Below are 7,129 nucleotides of genomic sequence, written 5' to 3'. Positions count from 1 at the left end.
GTCTGGTTAGCTCAGTGGTAGAGCGTGAGTCTCACACACTCAAGGTCGTGGGTTCGAGACCCACACCAGACATAATTTTTGTCTTTTTCTTGTTTCATTTTGTCCGCATCACATGTGTGCAACATTCAGTATGTTCGTCCAACGTTATAGTGAAGATCTTCACAATGAATTGAGGTTTTCGACCTTATCTGAAAGGGTCAGGTCCACCAAGACGTCCTTGAAATCTTCCAGAAGCTTCTGGCGATCCTCCTCCAACTGCTGGGCACATCAGAGTTAACATGGGCCGGACATCGGTTGTGGAACGACTTAATCTGCTTCCGGTAGTTAGCAGGGATGATAATGAGGGCTCTGACCTCATACCAGGTCAGCTTAGTTCCAGTCTATTGCTTAGTTCCAGTCTATTACTTAGTTCCAGTCTATTGCCTAGTTCCAGTCTATTGTCTAGATCTAGTCTGTTGCTCAGTTCCAGTCTATTGCTTAGTGTCAGTCTATTGTTTGGTTCCAGTCTATTGCTTAGTTTCAGTCTATTGCTTAGTTCCAGTCTATTGCTTAGTTCCAGTCTATTGCAACGAAATTAAAAAGTAAAACTCATTTCTTCGTGGAAAATTGAGAGGAAAACACGACAGCAACATGGAGATTTACCCTGTGGTTATTTTGCCGGCTAATCGGCAACGGTCGGTCAAACAGTATTTTGCCGTGGTAATCTCAGTGCTTTATATAATACTAAGTCCCATAAAATGTTCTTGGGGGCGTAGCTCAGTGGTAGAGCACTCGCTTGGCATGCGAGAGGACCCGGGTTCAAACCCCGGCGCCTCCATTTTCTATTTGGGAAATTCATTGCTTTCAGTGTTGTATATATATATATATATATATATATATATATATATATATATATATATATATATATATATATATATATATATATCGTCCGATCAGGGAAGTTAAGCAACGTTGGGTCTGGTCAGTACTTGGATGGGTGACCGTCTGGGAACACCAGATGCTGTTATCCCTGGGGATAGAGAAGAAAGTATACTTGCCACGTATTCCCTGCGTGGCGTACAAGGCGACTAAAAGGGTAGGGAGCAAAAGGCCGGAAATCCTTTACTCTCATTTTCAATTTTTCAAAAGACGGAACAGAGAAGACATAAAGATATTGTAAAGATGTAACTAATATAAGATATAAGAATGAATGGAAGATACGGATGTAGCTGAAACAAGGAGTAATGAAGATGAAGGTGCAATGAAAATTATTCTGTAGTGAAGATAAATATATATGTTGAGATTTTGTATTGAACATCAAGAAGTAATGATAATGATGAGAGTGTAGTGAAGATGAGGGTTTAGTTAGGGAGTAGTGACAATTGCCTTTACAATGATAATAAGGAGGTAACACAATGAGAAACACAAACTTTACAAAGCTACGTTCAATTCAGACTTTGAACTAAGTTCGGTAAACAGAAGGATGATGTTAAGATGAGAGTGTAATGAAGAAGAGTATAGTGATGATAAGGATATTGTCAAGATAGGTTGTACTGAAGAAAAGAATGTAGTGAAGGTACGAATGTAGTAGAGATAAGGGTTAACAAGGAGCAAAGTTTATTCAAAATGATTATGTAGTGAAGATAAGAACTATTTCTAGTGAACATCAGAGAGTACAATGATGATGGTATGGTAGAAGTAACTGTGTAGTGAAGAAGAGGGTATAGTGAAGATATAATTTAGTGTAATGGATCATGCATTACAAAGCTGTGTCTATCCACACAACTGTTACACGTCTCGGATAAAGATATATCTAACATATATATGTCTTTTATAAATATTTGTCCATTGTTCTCCTGACCAACAATACCTAAGGTTTACGTATCAAAGTTTATTGCTTGTAAGTGATCATTACAAAGGTGTGTCCATTGCCACAGGTGCTGCTGATCCCGGGTCAAGGTACTTGACAATTTTTGTTTCCTTAACCCTTCTAGTTATCTATGCTTCATCTCTGGCTTGATCCTTGCAAGTGACATTTATGGTGTGTAATTCTCTTTATTCTTATCATATAATCAGTCAGTTGAGGTGCAGAACACGCTTTTCTTCCTGGTCACTCCACTCTGTCACATACTATTATTCAGGTGTTACCGGACTCAACCCGTAAGTCGTTACACCGGGAATGACAAGTAACCTTGGGGAAAGGCTGTATCATCGACCAGGGAAGGGAAGAAATAGCACAGTCTCATCGAAAACCTTTTCGCTTCATAGATATGTGCCACCATCCCCTGCTCCTGTGTGGAGTGCAGCAGCCACCAAGGTGTAGGAGCGCCATCAAAGGTGTGCTGGTGATGTGTGGTAATAATAATACGAAGGTGTAGGAGCGCCATCAAAGGTGTGCTGGTGATGTGTGGTAATAATAATACGAAGGTGTAGGAGCGTCATCAAAGGTGTGCTGGTGATGTGTGGTAATAATAATACGAAGGTGTAGGAGCGCCATCAAAGGTGTGCTGGTGATGTGTGGTAATAATAATACGAAGGTGTAGGAGTGTCATCAAAGGTGTGCTGGTGATGTGTGGTAATGATAATACGAAGGTGTAGGTGCGCCATCAAAGGTGTGCTGGTGATGTGTGGTAATAATAATAATACTGTTCACACCATCACCTGGGCTGAGACTCAGGACCTGTTACCCTCCTCCTGAGAAGGACTATTTTTGTGTCCCTACTCATCACACTCTCGACCTTCTTACTATCTTCAAACGATCGGAAATAAAGGCAGATCGTAACTCCGTTAATGAGGTAATAAATTCCCTACGATGAAAAGATATTGTGTTTAGGATTATGAAGAGCAAGGAATAGACCCAGATGAGCCAGTGTCCGGGCGTGGCCACTCCTCCATATTGTGTCCCCGGTAGCCACTTGGCCAGCGCTACTGTGTGTCGACTCCCTATTGGTGGACCGCTGCTGCTTGCGATTTATGATTGGTCCTCTGCGGCCCAATGATTTCTGTGCTACGCCTCCGCGGTAGTTGATTGGTCAACGATTGTGAGGATGGAATCAGGGATGAAACATGTATAACTAGAAAGGTTAAAGATACAAAGATGGTGAAATACCTTGACCCGGGATCAGTAGCACCTGTGGCAATGGACACACCTTTGTAATGCTTGATCACTTACAACTGATCAACTTTAATACGAAAGTCTTAGGTATTGTCCCTCAGGAAAACTTTTTATAAATATTTATAAAACACATATATATGTTAGATATACACTATCTCTAGAATATATCTTTACCTGGGACGTGTAACACTTGTGTGGATAGACACAACTTTGTAATGCATGATCCATTACACGAAATGAACTTCACTAACGAAGAGTTATACAACGCGTTGTTGGAGAATATTGATCAAATACATATACAGAATTTTTATGTAAGATAAAAGACATTCTTGATAGTAAACATAAGAAATGATGACGAAAGATAAAGGACGTAGAGGTAAATATTTTGTTGAGATGAAATACTCCTGCCTTATAAACTAGCTCCTTGTATTGCACTTTCTCTTAGACATCCACATGAGAATACATTCTGTTCGTTTAATCATAAATGCTGATGTTTCTAACACATTTTTATTATTTTTTATATAATCTTAAGGACTCAGGCTAAGATCTTGGTTATGAACAATCATTATAATGCAACAATTCATATTTATCATAAACAAATCATTTATCACAATACAATAGCCATTATGTTTGTACCAGATTCTTTAAGTCTTCAGTCACTTTGTTAATGTATAAGAAAACTTTCCGGCACTGACGAGTGGTTCCGTGGTGTAGTGGTTAGCACATGTCTTGTAAACAGTTGGTCCGGGTTCGATTCCCGGCGGGGCCTTTGTTTCCATAATTTTTTGTGATCGTAAATACTCGTAGGTAGGCTCTCTCTCTCTCTCTCTCTCTCTCTCTCTCTCTCTCTCTCTCTCTCTCTCTCTCTCTCTCTCTCTCTCTCTCTCTCTCTCTCTCTCTCTCTCTCTCTCTCTTTCTCTCTTTATCAGCCGACAGGTAAGTTGATATGTGCTGGGTGGGTGGGTGGGGTGCAGAGTGGCTCGCCGTCATATGGCAAGAACTTCATCGCTCTCACTCAGTCACGCAATCTACATTCATAGTGGCTGGCTGGGGAGAGAGAGAGAGAGAGAGAGAGAGAGAGAGAGAGAGAGAGAGAGAGAGAGAGAGAGAGAGAGAGAGAGAGAGAGAGCTCTGTCTTATGAGTTCATCTAACGAGATTTTGCCAAAAGGCAGGGCAAGCGCGTAACGCTCTCCGCAGAAAAATATATTGTCACGAAGAAAAAGATCAAAGTGGTGGGAGTAAGGCGTTGTGATGTGTTATGTCTGGGAAGGAGAGGTTGTATGTTTGTGGAGTGAGAGCCAGCAGACAACGTCTGGGTGAGACAGGAAGGTAAGAAAGCTGCCTGAGTCAGAGGAGTGGTAATTAACAGCCACTAAAATGCCACGTGATGCCTGGAAACTGTAGTGACGTAAGTGACATGGGGGGCCTGCATGGGTCTGCAGGTGGTGGCGGGGTTGTCGTCAGAGACCAAATATAAATGTTGATGTTGCATGACATTAAGGTGAGGCTGTTGTGTGGTGTGGCGGGAAAGGTAGTATAATATTGGAAGCTGGTAATGTGGTATTGTACTCAGGCATGAAGCTCTGAAAGATCTGTGTGGCTGAACACGACGGCGCGACCTTCAGGTATTATGATGGCGTGACCTTTGACCTGACCATTAAGGTTATACGTGCATGTATGTACGTAACCGTAAGTATGTTTTCCTTTGTCATTATGTGTTTACAGTATACATTTGACCGGCTGGTGATCTCAATGGTGTCTATGCTAAGGGCTGGCGTAAACATTTGGACCTACCAGCATAAAAGAAAGTTCTGGAGGCAAGTGTAGAGAAGGAAAATCTTGTGAATATTTCATGTGTGCTTCCATCATGCAGACCACAGTGTTGTTGGGTCAGGCTGGAGGTTTGGAGTGGCAAAGGAGAGACTGGACTTGATGACTTGTGTAAGGGAACGAGAGACTGACGTGGTACCATGATTAAGATATTAGTATGTTATTACTTATCTTTCTCTTCCCTTGAAGAAATGTTTCTCCTTTGTAAGGCGCCAGTGTTTAGAATTTAGATTTTTGACTTGCCTGCCAGTTTGCATCTATATAGACTTCATACTTAAGGTCAAGATGGTGATCAATACACCTGCATCCTGAGCCACCGACTCTCGCTCCACTTACAAGAAGGTGGAATCAAACATCATCATGAACAAAAGCATGGAACGAGACTAACGCGGGAGATTATAATGAATAACATCAAAATCATTACTAGTTGTAGTGATCGCAGGAGACTACACAGATTAGAAGCCATTCACATAAGAGAGGAAGCCCCGGTCATCCACATCCAGACAAACATGACCACAGCCTTATAGCTCTTTGATGGCCCATGAATAAGACGTAGAGCTAATACAGTGCCATATCTCCGATATGTGATTAATTACTGTGTTGTTACAAACATTCCATTATACAAAGGAATGTAAAGGTATTCATACAGCAGTGGACCACTGGGTCACTTCGAGGTTGATGGTGATAGTGGAAGATATCAGGAACTCACACATTAGTGTAGTGGAAGATATCAGGAACTCACACATTAGTGTAGTGGAAGATATCAGGAACTCACACATTACTGTAGTGGAAGATATCAGGAACTCACACATTAGTGTAGTGGAAGATATCAGGAACTCACACATTACTGTAGTGGAAGATATCAGGAACTCACACATTAGTGTAGTGGAAGATATCAGGAACTCACACATTACTGTAGTGGAAGATATCAGGAACTCACACATTAGTGTAGTGGAAGATATCAGGAACTCACACATTACTGTAGTGGAAGATATCAGGAACTCACACATTAGTGTAGTGGAAGATATCAGGAACTCACACATTACTGTAGTGGAAGATATCAGGAACTCACACATTAGTGTAGTGGAAGATATCAGGAACTCACACATTAGTGTAGTGGAAGATATCAGGAACTCACACATTAGTGTAGTGGAAGATATCAGGAACTCACACATTAGTGTAGTGGAAGATATCAGGAACTCACACATTAGTGTAGTGGAAGATATCAGGAACTCACACATTAGTGTAGTGGAAGATATCAGGAACTCACACATTAGTGTAGTGGAAGATATCAGGAACTCACACATTAGTGTAGTGGAAGATATCAGGAACTCACACATTAGTGTAGTGGAAGATATCAGGAACTCACACATTAATGTAGTGGAAGATATAAGGAACTCACACATTACTGTAGTGGAAGATATCAGGAACTCACACATTAGTGTAGTGGAAGACATACAGATAATCTAATGATAAACCTGTATATTGTCAGTGTGACTAATGATGAGTCGCAAATAATGTTAATCTTGAACTTGAAGGGAAATATTTATCAAGTTTATTGTGAAACGTATTTATAATGCTGCTTCCAACCACTCTAACTGGTACATTATTCCATGTTAACAATCATATTGAAGATAAAATACTTCACCTCATCTGAGGTCAAACGTTTGCCCACCAGTTGTGTTCATTACTACGAGTGACATCAGACGTGACGTCATTAGTAGATAGATATCTATACCTCATAGTAATTTTTGTTGGTTATACAGACAGTTAGTTTCGCTCTATTTCCAATGAACGTAACTTTAAAGTAAACTAAACACAGTAAAAAAGTATCTTCCCGGATGTGTCCGATGAATTTAGAAATGATCAACACGACTCGTGTTGTCTGGGTAGGGTTGGTGAGTGTGAATGTGGACACGTTTCCTCATAATTATGGCAACTCATCTTTGTTGTTAATTCCATCGAAATATGAAATCAATATACAATTCAATATTACAATTTGTCCCTGTATTGGCACGCGGGCATATCATACGATCATGATGAAATTGGTTCATAGTTAGACCTGCCAAGTCCCCTCAAATATAGAATGTTTCTAATTGTTGTATTCACCAGGTCTCCATATGAGTGGTCTGTACCATGACAGGTCTATGCTAGGTCTATGCTTGGTACGGGCCCTCACCTCAACCCGGCTCTTTATCTGATCT

The 7,129-nt window shown here is 40.7% G+C and overlaps 2 non-coding genes across 2 annotated transcripts; both read left to right on the top strand.

Moving 5' to 3' along the window:
- On the top strand, positions 1–72 carry TRNAV-CAC (transfer RNA valine (anticodon CAC)). Its single transcript has one exon. It is a non-coding gene; the product is annotated as a tRNA-Val (tRNA).
- Positions 73–745: 673 nt separating this feature from the next.
- On the top strand, positions 746–817 carry TRNAA-GGC (transfer RNA alanine (anticodon GGC)). Its single transcript has one exon. It is a non-coding gene; the product is annotated as a tRNA-Ala (tRNA).
- The last annotated feature ends 6,312 nt before the right edge of the window (positions 818–7,129 follow it).

Source organism: Panulirus ornatus, chromosome 58, assembly GCF_036320965.1.
Source record: "Panulirus ornatus isolate Po-2019 chromosome 58, ASM3632096v1, whole genome shotgun sequence".
In the NCBI taxonomy this organism is placed as follows: Eukaryota; Metazoa; Arthropoda; class Malacostraca; order Decapoda; family Palinuridae; genus Panulirus; species Panulirus ornatus.
Note: the sequence above shows the minus strand (reverse complement) of the source record. Positions and strands in the feature narration are given on the sequence as shown.